Genomic DNA, 23,523 nt, shown 5'->3' with positions numbered 1-23,523 from the left:
CGCTGGGCCCTCAACTCAAGCACCGCTCCGCTGGGCCCTCCTGTCAAGCACCGCTGGCCCATTGGCAGGCCCGGTTCTGTGTCGGGCAGGGCTTCACGAGGCACTCTGCCCACCATGCCTCCTCCATGACCAGTGGACTCTGTAATCCACCTGATGGACTGTGGCTTTGCACCCCCCAGGATGGCACAGTGGGCAATCCACCCACTGTAGAGACTTGAGAGACTGTGGCTTTGCACTCCCCAGGATGGCACAGTGGGCATGGAGGCCCTTCGTGGATCTGGCGTCGTGGACTCATGTGGCTGAGGTGCCCCCCCTTCCCTTCCCCCTGAGGTGCCAGTATTTTATTTTTGTGATGCCCCAGCAGTATTCTCTCCAATGGACTCGATCTTGTGTGTGGGCTTTGCCCATGTGTTGCTGCACATTGGCCCACGGACATTTGGACTTTGCAAAACTGTGCCGGACTTTTGCTACTTGTATATATATAGTTCTAGATGTGTATTAATTCTTTATATATTGGTAAGTTCGCTATACTTAATTATTGATATAATATAGTTCTATTTTTACAATCATTGCCTTTTGTCTTTGCATTTTTGTTTTGGGGGTTTGGGGGTGTCACTCTGACTTTTCAATCTGCATTGGTGTGTAGGTATTTCGGTGGGGGTGAGGGTGGGGGTGGGTGTGTGGCGTATGTGTGTGCCCGTAACCTTTCCTCCTCCCCCCTCCCCTGTGTCGTAGGTGCAGTACTCACCGTTGTCGTCTGCGGCGACGTTCGTGATCCTGGAAGAAGAGCAGGAAGGCAATGGCTGGGAGGATGTGGAGTTCCGGTTCCATGCTGTCCCGATTCCGCGTGGAGTGTGTCGAGGTGAGCGTTTTCCATTGGAAATGTCTGTTTCCGCCGTGTTTTTATCGGCGGGGCTCCCGCCCCGGAAAAGGTGGCGGATTGGTGAGTTGTGATAGGGTGGGCGGTACATTGTCTGCCGCCTGGCTGTTGGCGGTGACCGCCGCGCTGTTTGTTTGTGCCGCCGTGGCGGTCGGAGTGTTAAAGCGGTGGCCTGTGTTGGCGGTTCCCGCCAGGGTCAGAATTCCATTTTTTGGACCGCCAGCCTGTTGGCGGGTTGGTCGCCGCTTTAACACTGACCGCCAGGGTCAGAATGACCCCCATAGTCCCTTTGAGTTATTATTCGGCAGACAACCACGTACTTTACTCAAATGTTGGCCTAACAGTGGGAAGAGTCTGAGGATGACATAAAGGACGTTCTTTCATATACCAAAGACCTTTGAGAAAATCTACATACTAGTTGGGAGGAGGCTCACAAAACCTTGAGAGAGGCCCAAGAAAGACAACGGTTATATTACAATTCCCACACTAAGCCGCGTAGCCTAAATGTGGGAGACAAGGTACTGGTACTCTTACCCACTAGCGATAATAAGCTGTTGGCCCGCTGGCAAGGCCCGTAAACGGTCCTGGACCAAGCCACACCCACAACATACAGGATTGAAATACCAGAGGGAACTGGTAGGGAACAAATCTATCATATTAATCTTCTTAAACAATGGTATGAGAATCCCGAGACTCTTACTAATCTAACTATATCCATCGCAACTGACAGCGAGATACCTGTCTATCCCACGACGACAACAACCCAGTCCGATATCCCAATGTCCCACATAAATGAAAACCTACTCCCAAAACAAAAGAAGCAGCTGGAACACGTAATCCAAACCAGCCTAGACGTGTTCTCAAAAACCCCAGGCAGAACCCACTTGATACAGCACCAAATACGTACTATTGGGGACAAAGTAGCCCGCCAACGACCTTATTGAATCCCGGAAGCTAAGCGATAGGTAGTGGAACAAGAAGTCCAGGCGATGCTAGACTCTGGCATAATAGAAAGTAGTCCTAGTGCTGAAACCCAATGGGACCACCAGATTCTGCATTGATTTTAGGCAAGTTAATGCATTATCTCATTTTGACTCATACCCAATGCCCCGAATTGACAAACTACTTGAAAGGTTAGGGCAAGCAGGGTATACCACTCTAGATCTAACGAAGGGGTATTGGCAGATACCCCTTTGAGCTGAGGATAGAGAGAAGACGGCATTCGCCACACCTTCTGGCCTGTATCATTTCACAGTTCTACCGTTTGGGCTCCACGGAGCACCAGCTACCTTCCAACGCCTCAGAAATATGATTCTGCATCCCTTCCACACATATGCCGCTGCATACTTGGATGATATAGTCATTTATAGTACCACGTGGGGAGAACACCTCGAACACTTAAGGAATGTGCAACACGCATTGCAAACTGCCCACCTCACTGCAAACCCAGAAAAATGTAAATTGGGGCATAATACCATCAGATACCTCGGGTATATCATAGCGGAAGAACAGGTCAGACCCCAAATTCAGAAAGTACAGGCCATTACACATTGCCCCTCCCACAGAACAAAAAGGACATCCGAGCGTTTCTGGGCATGGTCGGGTATTACCGGCGGTTTCTACGTCATTTTTCTGAAATAGCTGCCCCTCTAACTGATTTACTGAGGAAAACAAAACCAAATCGTCTTACGTTCCTCTCTTCCCTCGAGAGGTGCAGTTTTGAATGCTTGAAAACTCTTTTGACCTCTGAACCAGTACTCTGTTGCCTGGATTTCAGTAAACCTTTCCTGGTCCAAACGGATGCCTCTGATCTGGGTCTAGGCGCAGTGTTGTCCCAATCTGATGATGAGGAATTTCTGCATCAAGTGGTCTATATCAGCCGGAAACTCTTACCCCGAGAACGCCCTTACCCGATCCTTGAGAAAGAATTCCTAGCCATCAAGTGGGCTATTGAGTCCATCCGTTATTATTTAGCTGGATGCCCGTTTACTTTGATTACGGATCACGCGCCCTTCACATGGTTAGCCCGTCACAAGCATACCAACGCACAGGTCCTCCAGTGGTTCCTCTTACTACAGTCTTTCTCCTTTCAGGTTCTTCACTCCCCTGGGACCTGTCAGGCTAATGCTGACTACCTGTCCAGGTACCCGTCAGACGCATGGCTCTACCAGCCACTTCCTGGGGGGGTGATGGGCCAACGTTATCATCAGACCCGCCATACCCCTGGGCCACCGGCCGTGCAGAGCTTCCTGACCCGGAAGTCCTCCGGACAGGAACCAATCGTGAGGACCTTCCGGGTGAAGACGGGCAGAAAAGGAACTCTACGCTCTGACCCGAGGCAGCAGGAGGAGGAGCCAGAGAAGAACGGAATGCCGAAGGAGAAGACAGCAACAGCGGGAGCGGAAAAAAGGAAGGGGATGGACCGGCGGAGCGCACAAGAGCAGGAAGACATCGGGACCACCAGTCCCCATCTGAAAGAAGGGAGGATTAGGAGGCAATACTCCAAACCCCGGCCACGCTCTGGGAAGAGCGTGGCCTCTGCAGGTGTGTGGGCAGGGTTAAACAAGATTAAAGGGGAGGGGTGGGAAGCAAGGAGGGGAGGTGAAACGCGGGGAGGGACAACTGGGTTTTGTTTAATTTGCTGTCCCCTTTGTTTGGTGGTGCGTTCCTTTTGGCTACTGTTTTGGGTTTTTTTCTTAATTTTTTTGTGGGTAGTGGTTACACTGTGGGGTCTGGGGTGCTACCAGGCAAGGAGAGGGAAAAAGCCAAAAACCCTCAGGAGTAGCTTAGAGAACCCCTCCCCACTGAGGCACAAAAATATAGGAAGGGCAGTTATAGCCTTCAACCAAGGGGAAAAAGCAGAAAGACAGAAAGGGGCAGAAGAAGGAAAGGGAAGTGAGGGACTAAGAATCGCCAGTAGGGGAAATGAAAGGAAAGAAGAGAAGAGAGAGACAAAAGAAAAGTGCAGAGAGGATAATAGGAAGAAAGGAAAGAGGAAACAGAGAGGGAGAGAGAGAGCAATAGAAAAAACAGAAATTAAAAATAAAAAGGAAAAACACAGTTAGGCCACTTACCGTTTCTTTTCTTTCCACGTGCCTTTTGGGAGTCGCCCTGGAAAAGAAGAAGACCAGAAATTAACGCTAGATGAAGAGTGGCCAAAGAGTGCATCCTACAGAAAAAAAAACACAGAGAACAAACAGTGACCTGTAGTCTGACAATAAAGACTATACGTGTACTATATACCCACGGACTTTGTGTTTTCCATGCGCCCCAATTACAGGGTGGTGAGGGCATTTTTAGGTTTTAGGGTGGGTATGGGTTTTGGGGTAGTAAGGGTGTTTAGGTTTTCGGGTGGGTATGGGGTTTGGGGTGGTATGGGGTGTTTAGGTTTTAGGGTGGTATGGGTTTTGGGGTGGTAAGGGATGTTTACGTTTTAGGGTGGGTATGGGTTTTGGGGTGGTAAGGGCATTTTTAGGTTTTAGGGTGGGCATGGGTTTTGGGTTGGTAAGGGTATTTTTAGGTTTTACGGTGGGTATGGGTTTTGGGGTGGTAAGGGCTTTTTCTAGGTTTTATGGTCGACAAGGGTTTTGGGGGTGGTGAGGGCATTTTTAGGTTTTAGGGTGGTTGTGGGTTTTCGGGTGGTAAGGGTGTTAAGGTTTTAGGGGGGTATGGGGTTAGGGGTGGTAAGGGGTGTTTAGGTTTTAGGGTGGGTATGGGTTTTGGGGTGTAAGGGCATTTTTAGGTTTTAGGGTGAGCATGGGTTTTGGGGTGGTAAGGATATTTTTTGTTTTTAGGGTGGGTATGGGTTTTGGGGCAGTAAGGGCATTTTTAGGTTTTAGGGTGGGTATGGGATTTGGTTAGAAAGGTGTGTCTGTGTGTGTATCTATATATATTTACACACATATATATATATACATACACACACATATATAGAAATGTATTTGTTTTAATTATATATGTATATATATTTATAGACACATATAAAATGTATGTTATACTTACCTCTAGTTTTTACCATGCATTTGAATTTACCAACTATGCCTTTAAAACTAAACTGAAGAGGACTACTAGGGTGTAGGTTAGTTGCCTATCACCTTTCATCTGTGGGTGGATGGGGCAGTGTGAGATAGTCATCCTTTATGTCCTGATCACCCCCATTTTTTCCTGATACTTCTGGTTACTGACTTTGACAGTGCCCTGGGCTCAGGGGTCAGCTAACCAGGCCCAGGGCAAGCACTCTGTTTAGAATGTATATGGTAAATAGGCATAGTTAAAGTGCCTCTAGCAACCTACCTGTAAGTCCCTAGCATATGGTAGGGCATGTAGGTTTAGAGATTTAGGGACCCTAGTGGAGTTAAGGCACTTATGGGTGCACCACTGTGGTGTCTGTTGTCATTTTACACACAACCCTGCCTTGCAGACTGCTTTTTGAATAAAATTAAACCCAAATTCGACTTTGGAATGAAACTTATTTTCATATAAGCCACCGTAAGGTCTACAATAGGTGTCCCAAGAGTAGGGTGCATTGTGAGTATAAGCAGGGACATTATAAAAGATGTTTTATATGGGCCTGGGCAGAGTGTGCGGAGTCGCGCTACACAGAAATCTGCGAAGTACAAAAGAAACTCTGCTGTTTTAAGTGGAGTTTTGCAAGCGGGCGGAGTTCTCCGTTGTGCCCATTTACGTTACATTTGATGTCAAATGCAATGCGATGTATGTACTCGCATTCAAAATTGTGTGCGAACGGCACCACGTGATTAGCATTTGTGCGGCCATCTTTTTTTCACTCTGTTTAAGCTGCTGGGCCTGCTTCTTTCATCCCCCAATTTATCCTACCAGTCATCCACCCTCCTAATTAAGCTACCCCTCATTTTTATTTGTTTTATTAGCGTCTCTTTTTGTGCCTCTGAATTTACATGTTTTTAATTTTTTTTCCCTTTTCATGACTTTGTATTTTTGTTTATTTTTCCCTTTTCTGCCTTCCTTCTCCCTATAAATTATTTTCTTCTTCACTCGGCACCATGGCAGAGCAGAGCAGCGCCGGCGATCAAGGAAGTCACAACACCAGGTTCCCCCCGGACAGCCAGCAGCTGCCTACCTTGTGGGCGGCAGCACTGCCAAGGGGTGCAGCCCAGTCCAATTTTTTTGAGAAGGAGGTAGCAGCACTTGTCCTTTATGTGCAGCACCACCTCCCCTCTATGCTGGTAGCAGACGGCAGGCTTGACAGGGGTACCCCCGTGAGAGCGTTGACTGCATTGGGCTAGGGTGCGCCGGTGTGTTAGGGCCACCGCCCAGGTCCAGCACACCACCCAGCAGCTGATGCACCATTGGTCTAATATAATTGACTGTGAGCAGGATCTGCGCGACCTGCTAGGCATCAAGATTCTGGGTCTTGGTGAGTATTATATTATTGTGTTTGTGTTCTGCAAAGCTAAATTTATTTTCAAGTAGCATGCATCTTCCACTCAGAGGTAAGTTACGTTTAGTTTGCATTAAGAATATTATTTATTATGTGATCCAGCTAGGCAGGAGCTCGGCACTGCATCATCGTACTCGAAGGCACACGGTTTGGCTGATTATGTCCTCCTGTCTCCAGAGTGAATTAGTGATATCAGTGAGTTAGCGTTCTCTATGACTTTACGCAGATCGCATAGTCTCAAGCAATTTCACAATGATGTGAGTATGTATTACAAAAAAGGGAGAATGAGTTGGTCCATCAAGGGGGTTGAGTAAGGAGAATTGAATGAAAGAGCATTCATTGCAATGCATTATTTCCAAATGCAGTTTTTGCTAAGGAAATTTGGAGTAGAGATTGTAGGAGTATAACCAACTCAACAATAGTCTATCATACTAGTACCATGGGCGATCTGATTTAAGTACAATGTTATTGCATTTGCTTGTTATATAATATTTTTGCAGAGATTAACGGTACCACTAATGTATTTTTTTATCTTCTTTACTTCTGACATCAGCACCCAAGGGCAAGAGGAGGGGCACTACACAGGCGGGTCCAGCAGGGGCTGGGGAAGCGCCGACCACCAGCCCCGATGCTGATGGCTCTGCTCATCCCCGTAATTCCTATTATTACTTTTATCATTTCCCTAACTTTTACCTCTCCCCACGTTTATGCTATTTTTAATTTTGCCTTGTTTCCTTTTTTTATAGTGTCTCCCTTCTTGTCCAACCCCCTATCCAAGTTTAATTTCTGTTATTTCTGCATTATCTTTTTCTCTGTTTTTCATTGACCATCTTATATTCCACCCCTTCATTGTGCTTTAATGATTCTGAGTCATCATCATAATCATCAATCATAGTCTATAGCTCTGCCCCTCCATTAAGCAAAGTTTTTGGAAGGCTTGACTACCTGGCTTTTTTAACGTTCCAACAAAATGCCCAGTGTGATATTTTTGATGGACAACGCTGCAATGCTAAATGAACTGTACTGATGTATTGCAGTTGCTTTTGTTTGAGTAAAAACATTAAGAATAGGAGGTGTACCTGGAATCTAAAAACTGTATACTCTTTTTTTCTTGCCCCACCGACCAGTGCGACCAGTGGAGCCGGCTCAAGTTCCACCACTGCAAGAGCTGATGGAGCAGGGGGAGACACAGCGGCAAGGATGGGTGATGGTAAGTCACATTGCTTGCTTATCAACATTACTACTACTCACTAGCTACAATGGCATTGTCGTGATCAGATTTGTGAACCCTCGCATTACAGCTACAGCGATGGTTGGGTGACTTATGGCCTCTTCTGTCTGCATCTCAGCAAAAGCACTCATAATGTACACTAAAAATGATGGCTTGATGGAAACGTGAAAGAAAGGAAGGGTAGAAGAAAGGATGGGTGAAAATAGTGAAAGGAAAGGATGCATGGGTGGATGAAAAAGGATGCATGGGTGAGTATTGGGTAAAGGATGGATGGGAGAAAGGATGATTGAAAGAAAGTGTGGACAGTGGGTACTAAATGGATGGATAAAAGATTGGGTGAAAGACTGGATGAGAGAAAGTACAGCTTCAATTATGGTGGCTATGGGTGAAAATAGTGGGAAGAATGAAAGGATGATTGAATAATCGCTTTGACGAATAAAGAAAGGAGCTCTTCTGTAGAGGGGCATGCTTCTCATCTACATCGCTAACTTTTTGAATCTTATACATTTATGGTTATCAAAGCTATGGTTAAAAGTGGGGGGTATTTTAATTTGTGTTCTAATCCCTTGACTCACTGTAATTGTTAAATGAGGCAGATATGTATCCCATCATCATTCATCAGCCCTAACCCTGCCCATAGTATTTTGCCACCAATGACTGAGGAAGTGCAGTGCAGTATTCCCAGAACAGATTTATTTTAGGCCTGTTCAGATTTTTCCCTTTAGACTTTCGCTATACAGTGACTGAATAAGCCAAAGCTTGGACACATGATGAATTAATGATCAGTAAAGCCCCTCTATTCTTCCATAGCAAAAGCTCTACCTACCTGCCTAATCCCTCTGCTTTACTCTGCAGTTGAGTAAGTAAATTTTCTTCCCTTTCCTTACTGCTCAGTGAATTCATTTGTTGGAAAGAATTTGCGATGGTGGGCAAGGCCAGAGAGTAAAGTGGAACTAGTAAGTGCCCAATTTGATTTTAACATTGGCGCAGAGGATAATCTGTCAGGAACGTGCCAAATACAATCTATATAGCTCATTGCTTTCCCTGTAGTGCAGTGCATTGTTTTCCCTATCCTCTACTACAGACAGGATAAATATAGCTGAAGTTTATACATGACATGTGTGACTTATCTTATTTATTCATCTGCCTCTTTGGAGTCAGGGTAGAAACTGAGTGAAAGGCATTTGGAGATGAGCAGGAACATTGAAATTAAAGAAAGATAATTGTCAGCTACAGTTGCCCCAGCTACAGACAGTAGCAAAGTACTCGAAGCGCTGGCTAGCATGCCTCTAATAATTTGGCACAACAACTTGTACTCTATAGTGCATAATGCCTTACTCATCATAAATGAGAGGTAATTAATTTTTATTAGTAAATGTGTCTGTTATAGCTACTAGAAAATCCTTCAGAAGTAAAAAATGAAATCACTGTTTTTTAATATGGTCTTATTCTGCCTTAATTCTTTTCTACCAAACAGTCAGTCTTTTTTATCGTAGCCAAGTGTACCTAAACAAATAAAACTGGCCCTGTGATGTGCCTAATGATGATCACATCAAATTCCAATGTCCCTAGGGGACCAGCAATGTAATGCTACTGTGCCATCCCCTTCCTACTTTTGAAGAAGTGTTTGTTGAGAGCATTGTTTACAATTTGTAATTTTCATTCTTCTTTCTATCAACATAGCTAGTCCTGCTGGCAACCATCACCAACCAGGCAGGAGATAGCAGTGGAGCAGTACACCAATCCACAGCCTCTCGCCAATACATTGCTGGGGCTGCAGCCAGCAGTCAAGGTCCCTGACAGCGCCTGCTGCTGCAACCTCTCGCTCCAATAAGGCATTGCTCAACTGCATCCTGCAGCGGATGGACCGCACAGAGAGCCGGCTCATCATTATTGAGCAGAGCCTGGACCAGCTCCGGACCCATATTGAAAGTGCCCTCTTCTAATCCTTTCTTTTAATTTTTTTGTTTTGGTGGGAGGGACTTGTTGTGGGTGGAGAGGGTGGAGTGGGAATTGGGATTGACTTTGTTAACTTGGATTTTTTTGGTGCAGGGTTATTATTTGTTTGGGGAGAGGAATGGGACTGTTATGGGTAGAGAGGTAAGTTTTCTATTTGTAAATAATTCAAATTAAAGGGGATAATGTTTTTTACTTCATTTGTGCCTCAAATCTTTATTTTCGTGTTTTAGTTTGTACTGCTGTCTATTAGTGTAGCTTGTGTTTTTAATCTGCTAGAAAAAGTGTATGATATTTACTTATACCCTTGCTCTATTGCTCTCCGCAACTATATATTGACCACTAGGGAATTATTGCCATTGCCTATTTTGTCTAGTATACACGGACAACATCTTCTGCAGTAGGATTTAATTACTAACGAAACACGTTCACTTCAATCCATAGTTCTTCTCTCACCTGAATAGATGAAGTGAGGGAGTCTTCTTACTGCAGGGTTTTTATTAAGGTGGCATCTTAAGCGGGTAATAGGGGTAGCAGTAGTAGCAAGCTAGTGAGCTAACAGGGAAGACTATGGGTGCTACTCCCACTTATACAAACTCAAACTCCAGGATTAATCAAAGGGTTATCAATCACTGTGAACTAGTTTGAAAGAAAACATAGTTAGTGGGCCATATATCATAACTTTAGGAAGACTGGGACCAGACTACCACAATGACAGAATTAGAGACACAACAAAGATGACCTGATATGATAGTAAAATCTAGCAATATCAATTTCTTCTGAGCAATGGTGGGGAGTTAGAAAACTAAACTTAGAAATTTAAATCATGGAGTCAGGAGAAGTGGGCTCAGACTCAAGAGTGGTTGGCCCAGGTTAAGAGTTTATGGAACACACACACAAGGAATGAATGATGATGTTGATGGGGCCAGTGTGGAATATTAATCAGGTAATAGAAGGTCATGCAGTGAGTTGGTGTTGTTTTTTCCACATGCACCTTAGCAAGTGTGTGATTCCTTTATGGTGTAAAATTAACTCACACCTCACTACATCATACAGCCCAGGGTAAGAGGGTTAGAGGCATGGTGAATGGATGTGAAGGGGGATTTGGGGAAAGATGTGGCATAGACAAACATTACACAAAAGAAACCACAACAATATTCATTGGGGTGCTGAGCAGCACACCATCACTAATCTGTTGTGGAAGGAAACAAAGGGATAACTATAACACAGTTCAGTTAAATGCATTGCAAACAGTCTTTCTGCCCCAGAGAGACCCCAGATAGTATATCCTAAATGTTATGTCTTCTAGTTTTGAAATATACAAATTATTGACAATTTTATTTAACCCACCCAGTTCTAAAAATTAAGATTGTTAAAAGGACAATGATACTGTATTGCCAAATTGGGCAATGCATCTCCATTCTTTTCGGAATGTCTGTCACTCTTGGTTGCCTCTTTAAACCTGCCTGGTAGGTAAGCTGGAGTCTTGAGCTTTCCCAAGTTATGTTCATGCAGGAGAGGACTAAGAGAATGACTGCGTATTGAACAAAAAACTGTAGCTGTATTATAGAGTAAAGGAGATATACAAAAGGAAGCAGGGTAACCATTGTGCGGAGTAAGGATTGTACCAAGAATACGCAGAGGCAAATCAAGAACATAAGAGAGAAGTTTCACATTTGAGCCATCAATGCAGAAAACACATACTCAGCACCATTTCCAAATCAACGCACCTCTCTCCAGTTCACGGATCTGAGTGTCTACTAGTCCACAGAGCCTTTGCCATCATCATGGTTTCTCTTTGAAGTCGATAACTTTCTCCTTCTAGCTGTTGAGGTAGTACCACCCTGTGTCCTTCCATCCTCCTCCTCCAGATTCTGGGTAACTCTGTCCCAGTCCCAAACGGAGCAAGGTAGACCTGTGAAGTGCATTGCTGTTGAAGAACAAATAGAGAAACAGAACTGGAGTATTTTGTGTAGATTTGTGTTTGGTAACTAAAGTGGCTGGTCTGTTTTGAGGAACCAGAGAAGAAGGAGTAGACCCTGCAGGTATATTTCGCTAAGTTTGAAAGGCCAAATCACTTTCAGGAAAAAATGATCACCCATCAGCCTCCAAACATTGTAAATCATCAGGAAAATGTTTTACAAACTTGTTCAACTCCCTCCCTCACTGCCAGGTACCACATACATCAGTGATCACTCACAATGTCACATGCACTCATTATATTACCATTCATTGGTACAATGGTTGCTTAGTAGTTATCTCTTCCAATCTGAGCACAGTGGTCGGACAAAATATCTCTACTTTGAATGTATTAGCACATTGGAATTTGGCTTTGGCACTGTCAGTCTTTTAATCAATGATCTTCTAGGGCAGCCCTGCTAGGTGATGTAAAAAAATAGGATAGGCAATGGCATGTGAGGGAGGTAGGCATCGCCTCCAATGCCCAAGAGTATGTGGGGGCATCTTCACTGCACATGGGTCCAACTCCAATCTGAGCTTATATTTGAATATAAAATGGTGGGGCAGCAGAAATCTGACACAAACATAATGTTCTACTAGCATTTATTTTGCAAAGAAAGAAAGAAAAAAAAAAGATCAATGAGAAATAATCACAAAGTGGTGGCACTGGCATACTCAGTCTGGGATGTAGAGTTTATCCTCAAACGCTGGTGGTTCTTCCAGAAGTTGGTCAGGTAACACACTTGATTCTGACCAATCATCCTCCTCCTCCTCCTGTGGTGTTTCAGGAAAGGTGTAATGAGGTGGTATAAAATGCTGGTTCATTTTGATCATGGTCAATCTCCCCAGGTTTTGAGGCAAGCGACTGGTTCTTCTCACTGCAACAACTGCACCAGCTGCACTGAACACAGGTTCAGCACACACACTGGCTACAGGACAAGCCAGAAACTTTATTGCCAGCCTGCTGAGCTCTGGCCATTGGCACATCTTCGCATACCAATACCCCAATGGGTTTTGATCCATATACACCTCTATCAGGTCATCCAGATACTTCTGGAACATCCTCTGAATAGTCATTGGTGCTGCCACTTGCTTGACAGCTTTTTCCTTTGCCTGTGCGCTGGACTTAAGATCTGACACTTGAAACCAAGCCAATGCAGAGGTTGGGTCTGAATTTTAGGTTACTGTTGTCACCGGTTTTCTTGTTGTTTGGGATGGAGGATGTGAGACAAGACTGCCCTCTCTGGTAGTTGAAGGCAGCAAACCAGAACTCCAGAGTGGGACTCTAACTTCCATCTGTTCTTTTTCCAGTGCCCCTACTTGCTCAACAATCCACCGCTTGTACTGTGAAACATCCCCTTCAGAAAAAGGAATGAAAGTGGAAATATTTTTTTCTTTTGCATGGATCATGAAGGGTGGCACATATGTACTCCTTGGAGGAAATAATGTCATTTTGCAGCCTTGAATCACAAGTCAAGCAATAGTTTAGGCTCTCAACCAAGGCATGTGCTTATGGGTTTTCGTTCGCACCCCGAATGCTAACCTTTCAGACATCGTCTTTAGCTGCTCCTTTAGCAGATGTGATAACAGGATAGCTTGGCCCATTGTACTGTCCTCCATGCTAACTTGCAAAAGGGAGCAGCATCTGTGTGAGGAATTTTAACTAGACTCTAGTTGTCTGCATCCATTGTCATGGCTTTCACAATTACATCCCCTCCTCTTTGAATAACATTGTCATTCATCTGTTTGTACTGCTCAAACAGACGTTGCAACATATAATAGGTTGAGGTTTCCGGGCTTCAAACGAATGGCTGAAATGAGTGCAGGTGCATCTGCAGGTGGTCAGTATGTTTTTTAAGAAAGTCTCGCTCAACCAGGTTGATGCAGTGGGCCAAACACAGGACTCTGAAATAGCCACTGTTTGCCATGGCCTTGACTATGTTACTGCCATTGTCCGTGAAAACAAATCCAATTTGAAGACCTCTGGGTCACAGCTATTCAAACACCTTGTTATTAAATTCATCCAAGGTGTTTGCAGCTATGTGTGATTTCTCCATGGTGAACATGGCTACTGTTGCATGCCACCACATGCTCTTAAAAATGTATTCAGGGCCTAGACCTGTAGATAGCTTTTGCTTTAACCCCACAATATAGATTCAGTGTGCAGTTATGCATATGTTATCAGTCGCCTGATTACTGGTCCATATGTCTGTTGTCAGGTGGAGAGTGTGGACAACACTTTGCTGCAAAGCTTGTCCAACTAATTGCAGTACATTGTGATACAGTACTAGAACAGCAACTCTGGCAAAATAGGTCCGTATTGGAACCTTCCATTGCGGGCAGAGGGCTGCCACAAACTCTAAGAATCCCACTCCTTCCACAAAAGAAAAATGGAAGTGGCCCAGTGCTAACATTTGTGCCAGCTTACCATTGTACAAACGTGCCATTAGGTGGTTGCGGTCGTAGAGACCCTCCTGTCCAAACATGCCTGTAAATGTAGCCTGGAGTTTCTTCTTTTGTGGGGCCACTGACACAGGTGACTTTTGAGGTAGGTGGTGGTAGACTCAATGCATGTCATGATGCAGTCACCGTATGCCGTGGTGTCTCCATCTGACTCTGAGTCTTCCTGTGCCATTGAGAGGTCACTGAGGTGGGTGATTCTAGCGCACTGCTGGGGACAGGGCTGCTTTGCATGAGGATGTCACCCTCTTCTTCCTTACTGCCCACAATGATTTGACCCGTTGACGCTGATGTTTCCTGGCTCTCCTCACCTTCACCACTGCAACCATGTTGATCCATTTTGTTAAAGTGCTCCTTCCACTGGATTGCATGACCTTTTTTTATATGGGTTGTCTGACCTCCAGCACCATAATGTGAACCCTGCTTACATCGAGGAACACTTGTGTGGCAAATGGAGCATATGGTAATGTTCTCCTCCTGTTTGCTTATCGTAAAAAAGTCGCAAACTGGGGAGGAGTACATTCTTATTGGGCCAATGCCTAAAGAAGAACTGGAGGTCAATTGCCTCTCTGCAGTGCATACGTCTACTAAGGTACAGGTTGGTGCAGGTCTCTTCTGGGACCTTACTAAATTGAGAGCTGGTGATGCTGCCTGTGCCACATCCCTTGGAGCAGTTTGGATAGTAATGTTGGACTTCTCTGTGCCAGCTTCCATAATGACTGGCTCATTGTCACCCACCTCATCAACATCCACTTCCATGATTATATAGCCTCCTGGAACTTTTCTTTTGCCTTGCCTCTCCTGCCATCTCCTGAACTCTGCTCGGGTCCACTCCATGTCCCTATCATCGTGATCAGAAGTGGTGCTTGGAGAAGATGGTGGAGCAGTACCCTTCCTTTTCCTTGCTGGAGCCACTGATTCTAAAAGAAGAGGTTCCTGTTTGGCAGGAAGCTCAACCTCCTGTTCTGCTACAACTTGGGGAGGATCTACTATTGCTGACTGCTGTCCACTTTGCTCTTTTTCCTGAAATGATTGTGTACTACTAAGCAAAAGGGACAAATCCAATTCAAAGTCACTGCTCATTGATGTCACCATGGTTGCAGTGGCTGCCTCACTGACAGACAAGGTCTTGGGCTTAGGTTGAGGTGGTGATGTTGATGTGGGAGTGGTGCTCCAAGGTTCCTTCCCGGAGGCCGATATGGCAGGCACACATCTCCTGAAAAAGGTTGCGGTTGGCACGCCACTGGCAGAAAGCTGTTGCTTCTTCCCACTGGCCACTTTCTTGGGAGCAACTTTCTTTAGGGCCATCTTGAGGTCTAGGTTGGTAGTGTCACTGAGATGTACAAGCAAAAGAGTTTGGAGCACCGAAGTAACTGTAAGGCCTTCTCTTTTGACAATACTGTGGGTGATGTGGGGTCTCTTCGCTTGTGCACCTAAAAACAGCCAAGCAAGAAAAACATGTAGCTAGTGAAACATGGCATTGCTGCAGGTTGAAATAGTACAGACAAATACTATCTTAGTGTAGTTGGTTACCTATATAATAAATACCAATTTAATCAAACACTGTAAAGTCAAACCACACCACCACACCATTAAAAAATCTATTTCAAATCAGCCAGCACAGCATGCAAATCTAGCTATTTGCTTTATCTCTATCTGTTTTAAAGGAGGCACCTGGGGTAGTCAGAGAGAGGTGCATTGGTGAATGGAATAATCCATTAAAAATCTATGGTGACAAGGTGGTCCAGGGCAAATGAAATAATCATCAACAAAATTAATTATGCTGTTTATTTGTCTGCAGTGCTCCGTAGCCAGGGTGTCCTGGAAGAAATGGAAGTACACATAGAGGAACCAAATGCTTTAGTGCATCTGTGCATCTTTGGTGGATGGATGGATGGATGGATGGAGGAATGGATGGATGTGGATGGATGGATCAAGGCAAAAAGCAGAATTTTAAATACAAATTAAAATTAAAAAATATATAAAAACATTAAAAAAACTAAAATATAAAACTTGAAATAAAATAAGAAATTAAAAAAATTAAAATTAAAATTAAAAAGCCACAAAATTATGAGAATATAAAAAAGTATAATATAAAAATGAAAATAAAAAATAAATTACAAAATTTAAAATGTAAATTAAAAAATTGAATTAAAAAATAAATAACAAAAAAAAAAAAAAAAAAATTACAATAGAAAAAAAAAAAAAAAAGAATAGAAACATAAAAAACTATTGATCAATAATAAACGCTGTTTGTATGTAAGCCTATGGCAAAGACACACTGGCTGCAAGCACAAAATGGCTGTCCACCAGCCACATGGTCAAACAACCACAATAAGGAGCAAGGAGGCATGGCAAACTAAAGACACATACAAGCCTACGGCAAAGACACAATGGCTGCATGCACAAAATGGCTCCCAGCCAGTCACATGGTCAAACAACAACAGCAAGGAGGCATGGCAAACAAAGAACATATGCAAGCCTATGGCAAAGGAACACTGGCTGGATGGACAAAATGGCTGCTAGCCATATGGTCAAACAACAACAACAAGGAGCAAGGAGGGAGGGCAAACAAAGGACACACCTAAGTCTATGACAAGGAGCACTGGCTGGATGGACAAAATTGCTCTCAGCCAGCCGTATGGTCAAACAACAACAACAAGGAGCAAGGAGGTATGGCAAACAAAGAGCACATGCAAGCCTATGATAAAGAGTCACTTGCTAGATGGACAAAATGGCTGCCAGTCACATGGTCAAAAAACAACTGCGAACAAGGAGGCATGGAGAACAAAGAACACATGCAAGCCTATGGCAAAGAGACACTGGCTAGATGGACAAAATTACCACCAACCACATGGTCAAACGACAACAGCAAGGAACAAGGAGGCATGGGGAACAAATAACATATGTAATCCTATGGCAAAGGGACACTGGCTAGATGGGCAAAATGGCTGCCAGCCAGTCACATGGTCAAACAACAACAATGAGCAAGGAGGCATGGCAAACAAAGGACACATGCAATCCTATGGCAAAGGACACTGGCTGAATGGACATTAACTCAGCAATGCAAAATATGAAAATTAACTGAGCTATAAACATTTCACAACAAGACACATCCTCCTATTCCATCAAATATTATCCCAGAACGTACACACGTTTTACAAAAAGAAATATGAAATGCACAAAATAGCCAACATTTTCAGTTAATCCAATGCCATCCATGCCCTAAATAAAGTTTTAAAAACATATACCACTGAAACATTTATTTCATACACTGATGACTACTAGTGCTAGCTCCAACTGGCTAGATTGCCCTTTGGAAATTGAAGGCACATGCTACAATAATACTGCAAGTGTTACAAACATGTAAAAAAGGTACTGAACTGTGCAACAATTTTTCTTTACAAAAGGTGAAAAATCAATGAAATGCAAAATAAATAATAACTAGTCTTATACTAAAACACTAGGCAACCCACCACTATAACATTTAAAAATCTAATTAATGCACAAAGAAATACTGGTACATGCTCAAGCAAACAAACAACACTCGTATTCAATATTTTTTTTAATTACTTGTGTGATTCAAGAAAAACAAAGGCCCTCATTATGAGTTTGGCGGTTGAGCAAGCCAACTGCCAAACTTGCAGGGAGGATGCCATCACCATGGGGGTGGCACCCACCTCCCCAAGTGTATTACAATGTTCCTGCCAGGCTGACTAGCAGGAACATTGTAGTTCACAGCTCCTGCTGGGCTACCTGGCGGGAACAGTGCTATTGTATTGGTCTCAGCTCCCTTAAAGGAGCCAAGGCAAATACCATAGCACACTGCATCCTCGGAATGCGCACTGTCTGCAAAGCAAACAGTGCGCATTCCAACAGTGCTGTCATGGGAATGGCCAGCACAGGGGCCGCCTGAGGTCCCCGGCACTGGCTTTCTGCCAGCCTCCTCGTGGTGGGGACCCCATCATGAGAAGGTTGGCGGAGAGCTGAGTTGTAATCAGCCAGGTGACACTGAACTCAATACAGCTCAGACTGTAGTCGGACCGTCGGGAACCATGTTACCGGCGAATACAGTGTTCCCCTGGTGGGTCCGCCTGGCATGGTTGTAATGTGGTGGTCGGAACAGTTGCAGCGGTTTGACTGTCACCACGAGGCTGGCAGTCCTGGGACCGCCAGCCTTCTAATGAGGCCCAAAGTCCTTAAATCCAAAGGTATATCAATGAGACAAAGAGACTGATCCTTCAACCTTGAAATAGATGTGAAAAGTGGCCAGGACATGGACAAACCACTAGGAGGAGCCTGCTGGACACGAAGAGGAAGGTGGAGTCTCTGACGCACTGCCTTCCTGTTTGAAAAAAAAGGCTTCTCAATCTGAAAAACAAATTGCATGGTCCACTGGAGAAGAAAATCCAGCAAAAAAGTCTCTTTTTGACAAGATTTATAGTAGAAAATCTCTTTGTGGCTAGATTTAGTGGCATCTGAAGTAGAAAATCTACCCCAGAAATGAGTACACCCTCGCGAGCAGCAGTTTTTGGCCGCTGGTGCAGCAGGAAGCAGTTTGAGCAAACGCAAAGTCTTGAACGCTCGCTTGCAGCCCAGGAGTATTGTGGCACTGGTGAGAGAGCACCAAAACCCAATCTCATGAGCACAAATGAACTTTGCTTCCTGCCGGAGTGAGGAATTTTGGAACTCCGCACTAGTCTGCATAGCTGGCAGAGCGGAGTTCTACAGCCCGGGCCTTATATGCCCCTGTGAGGAAAAAACTGCCAATTTCATCTTTCCCCATTGTAGTACATTAGCTCCATAGGCTAACATTGGAAGAATTTATTTAACACTATTAACGTTTATCTTTTGAGAGGAGCGAGCTAAAAATGTGATTCAAATCATCAAAATACTAATTTTAAAAAATCCAACAACTTGCCAATGTTAGATTTATCATAACTATTACAGGGAATTCGTTTGAGAACTCTTTCCTGAAGTTACCTAAAGTGAGCCCTGTAGCAGCCTTTGACAGGTTGTCCAGGCTGCTCTGATGAGGTGGGAAGTGGCCTGGGCTCAGACAAAGGTACCATCTGGTGGGAGGAGAACTGCCGCAGCAGATGCCAGAGCAGCAAGGAGGGTGGTTAGCCAATCTGATCTTCAAAGGTGGAACGACAGTTTGGACAGAAGCCAGACCTTCCCCATTTCCTGCACCCTCAGCAAGGTGGGAGCCCCTCTAATTAGATTAGAAATGGAGCTGGATGGGGAGTGTAGGGAGAAGTTAGCCGCAACTGTGGGTGGGCTTAGCCAGATCCGAACCTCTAGGAGAGATTTTCTCTATTTTGGATTTTTAAGAGAGAGTGCTTTCTGGGACAAGAATATGCCTGTCTTCTAAGGAAGTGTTCATCAGAAAGGGTGGCACCCTTCACCCAATTTGTCAGGGATGCCCCCATGCTTGCCAGCCCAGAAACCTGGATACAAGTGAACCGCCCAGCAACTCAGATACCTGCTGGAAGAAATCAGAAGAATTCTGTCCTACTAAACCCCTGGTCTGCACCAAGAAGGACTATGCTCTGAACTACTGCACCTGCTGCACACTCTGGGCCTTACCACAAAGAGGACATTGCCTTGCAACAGGTACAAAGGAGCTACCCAGGGTCCCCTGCATGAGCTCCTTCAAGAAGAGCCCAGCTGACCAGTGTCCAGTGGACTTATAAGGATTTGACCAGGTACATTGTGGGAATTTTAGTCCTAACTCTCCAAGGAGCAACTCAGAGCTTCTGGAACCTAGGCTGGTGTTGTGGCTGGTGTTGTGGGCTCTTCGAGATCCCAAAATGACCTTCTGCTGCTCGAGTCCTGGGAGCTGTATTCTGTGGAGCAGAATTATGGGGCCAAAAGTTAGCAAAAACCCTTAGTCAATTTTTGTGGAAATTGTTGAATCTCCCTGTTAGTACACCAGTTGTTCCACTCAGGCTTGACCTGGGGGTCCGACCAATTGTAGAGGAGATCACCCTCAGGCCTATATTATTTTGGAGAAGATTGTGGGTTACCCCTGAACTGACTTCTTACAGGCTAGCCCTGGAGGAAATATTTGTTATGCAGTGTGCTGGCAAAATACCTTGGATCAGTTTTGTTAGAGAGACATTGAGGAGTATGGGGAGGAATAGTTTGGTGGATGACCCTAGCAGGGCCTGTTCACGTCTTTTCAAAGCTGACCTAATAAAAGGAGTGTGATAATGAAGGAATATGGCATACGAATGTTTAAAACCTTTGTGTTGAATTCGATGCTGACCAGCTCTTCATTAGGATCACTGACAGACAGTTTCATATTGAATAACACTCGAAGGTTTTATGGATGAAATTGGACATAGCTTGTCCAGGAAATTGTATGTCCATTTTAGGCTTTGCACTTTGCCCTTACATTCATATACCTCTAAATGGGCAACCTTTGGATCTATTAAAAACCAGGCGTGTCCCTCGTATGATGGACCTAGTGAAACAGAAATCCATGTCCTTTTTTTCTGATGCTTATAGCAAGTCTAGAAGAAAGTGGATAGTTCCCAAATGTAGAAATCTTGGGATTGTTCAGCATAAAGAGGCATATATGATTTTAAAAACTGATACAAGCGAATTCATTGTATTTGCGGTATCTAAATTTCTATGTGCAACGGGGTGCACAGGAAGAAGATTAGCAGTGCCAAATGCCCCCTTTCCAGTTATACATTTTTTACCTATTTCTTGCATTCTTTCAGTAATGTACTTTTTTAGCTCAATTTGTTCATAATGCGTTTAGTAACAGAGCAATTTTATCTCTGGCAGAGAAGCTACCTATGCCTAATGATATCAAACACTCTTTTCCCAATTGTTGTTAGGGAGGTGGCTGTTAATGTCTTTTTAACTGTATAACTGTAGCATATTTGCACAATGTTTTAATGTCTTGGAAAATAGTACCTCTAATAGTAATCTCTACTGAGATTTTTGCACTGCTTTTAATCTCAGTATATTTTATTTTTTATTGCAGAGTTTTTATGAATGTTTTCAATATTATTTTAACATGTGATTTAACCGGTATTTAAAGCAATACTTTGTTTGAGTGACCTTGTTTTAAGCTGGTGGTATAACCAACCTTTTATTTTTTTAAACATGTTTTAGTGCCTTTTATTTGTCTTTTAGTTGTCTTTTATGGCGTAATGCCGAAATAAAGATTGATTTTGACGATGATGACCTTCTGGAAGAAGATCCATAAGGTGACCGGCCTGTCGTTGAGAGTCAAGCCACTGACGTCGAACCGCAACACAGCCTGGATTTCAGGTTTGTCCCGTTGAAAGCTATGGAGCTCCAGGTCCTCCAGGACTTCACAGAGCCTTTGCACTGAAGCAAGCCGCTGTCATTGACTTGAAAGCCGGCCTGCTGAGGAGACTCGCTTGACGTAGAGGAAAAAAGAACCAAAAAAGTGACTATGTGCAAAGGTACATTTTTGACCAAGGCCTACCGCTCAGCGTATCTGATGTGGACTCCATCGAGGTTGGCCTCAAACTGTGACTTAGACTCGGTCAGGTACGACCAGATGGCTGCAGTTGGCGTTTTTCATTTCTAGGCACTAAAAACTATGGGTCAGATGTAGCAAACAGTTTGCACGTCGCAAACAGCGAATTTCGCTGTTTGTGACGTGCAAACTGCACGTCGCAATGCACAAAACCCCTTTTGCGATTCGGTAACCTGGTTACCGAATCGCAAAACGGGTTTGCGAGTCGCAATTAGGAAGGGGAGTCCCCTTCCTAATTGCGAGTCGCAGTGCAATGCCACATTGCTTTGTGACCGCGAACACAGTCGCAAAGCAATCGCAGTTTGCACCCATTTGAAATTGGTGGTAACCCATTTGCAAAAGGGAAGGGGTCCCCATGAGACACCTTCTCCTTTGTGAATGGAACTGCAAACATTTTTTCAGAGCAGGGATGGTCCTATGGATGACTGCCTGCTCTGACAAAATGAAACAATCACGTTTAATTTTTTAGTTTTGAAATGCATCTCATTTTCCTTTAAGGAAAACGGGCTGCATTACAAAAAAACAAAAATGCTTTATTTACACGCAGTCACAGACATGGTGGTCTGCTGTCTCCAGCAGGCCACCATCCCTCCGAGTGCTGCGAGTCTCAAGGGGGTCTCAAATTGCGACCCACCTCATTAATATTAATGAGGTTGGTCTTTGCGACCCCCTTGCGAGTCGCAGATGGTGTCAGGGACACCATACTACATTCCAATTTGCGACTCGCATATTGCGAGTCGCTCTGACTCGCAATTTGCAAGTCACAAATTGGAATATACCAACATCTGGCCCTAAATGTTTTAAATTATTCTTTAAAAATTCATTTCTCCAGTTCCCTACATTTGAATTTTGTCATTTTGGTGGCATTTTAAATTTTAAATGTTTCCTATTTATATAAATTGGTGTTGGATTTTTATTGTGTGATGTGTTTATTTATTTACTATTTTGTTGATATTAAATGCTTCACTCACTGTCTCCTAAGTTAAGCTTAGCTGCTTGTGGTCAAAGCTACCAAGAGTTGAGCAAGGATTAATTTATTTAGACCTTGACTGGACCTTATTTGTGGTTTTATTAGTAGGTGTAGCTAACTACCTGCCCTTAGTAATAAACCACTATCCAACACACGGTAATTGGTGTCTAGGAGGTCTATCAAGACGTAGACTGAGTAGTGAGTGCCCAGCTTTTTCTGCCACAAACTTTAACAGCAGCTTGAGCACTGAAAGAGTGTGCAATATCAGAATCTGATATAGGTTTGCAATCATGCTCTGGGATTGTTCCCAGGTGATCAGGTATTTCCTAATCATGGAGTCCTGAAGCGGGAGGGGAGTTGGACTTAGCGCTAGTCTCATTAAGGGGCATATTTATACTCCATTTGCGCCGTTTTTTTTGACGCAATTTCGACGCAAAACTAACTCCATATTTATACTTTGGCGTTAGACGCGTCTAGCGCCAAAGTCCATGGAGTTTGCGTAATTTTTTAGCGTGGACACCTACTTTGCGTTAATGAGATGCAAGGTAGGCGTTCACGTCTAAAAAATCGACTCCGCGGCATGTGCGTCGTATTTATACTCCCGGGCAAAATTCACGCCCGGGAGTGGGCGCCTGCAAAAGGAAGGCGTTAAGGGACCTGTGGGCTCTGAAGGAGCCTAGAGGTGCCCTCCCATGCCCCCAGGGACACCCCCTGTCACCCTTGCCCACCCCAGGAGGACACCCAAGGCTGGAGGGACCCATCCCAGGGACATTAAGGTAAGTTCAGGTAAGTGTTTTTTTTTGTTGGTTTTTTTTGTGGCATAGGGGGGCCTGATTTGTGTCCCCCTACATGCCACTATGCCCAATGACCATTGGGCAAGGGGGCATGACTCTTGTCTTTGCTAAGACAGGAGTCATTTCTATGGGGGTTGGGGGTCGGAAAAAATGGCGCAAATCGGGTTGAGGCGAAAAAATTGCCTCAACCTGACTTGCCCCATTTCTTGACGCCCAAGCCCCATATCCCCCTACGCCGGCGCTGCCTGGTGTACGTCGTTTTTTTCCACGCACACCAGGCAGCGCCGGCGGCTAACGCCGGCTAACGTCATTGATTAAATACGGCGCCC

The 23,523-nt window shown here is 44.3% G+C and overlaps 1 long non-coding RNA gene across 1 annotated transcript in view; it reads right to left on the bottom strand.

Annotated features, from left to right (window-relative positions):
• LOC138284649 (uncharacterized) overlaps positions 1–23,523 on the bottom strand; it is a 182,320-nt gene that overhangs the window by 131,498 nt on the left and 27,299 nt on the right. Inside the window, exon 2 of the long non-coding RNA XR_011201435.1 lies at positions 3,955–3,991. This is a non-coding gene — a long non-coding RNA (uncharacterized lncRNA). The remainder of the gene's footprint in view (positions 1–3,954; positions 3,992–23,523) is intronic.

This window comes from Pleurodeles waltl, chromosome 3_1 (genome assembly GCF_031143425.1).
Source record: "Pleurodeles waltl isolate 20211129_DDA chromosome 3_1, aPleWal1.hap1.20221129, whole genome shotgun sequence".
NCBI lineage: Eukaryota > Metazoa > Chordata > Amphibia > Caudata > Salamandridae > Pleurodeles > Pleurodeles waltl.
The sequence above is the reverse complement of the archived record's forward strand: the minus strand, read 5'-3'. Positions and strand labels throughout refer to the sequence as shown.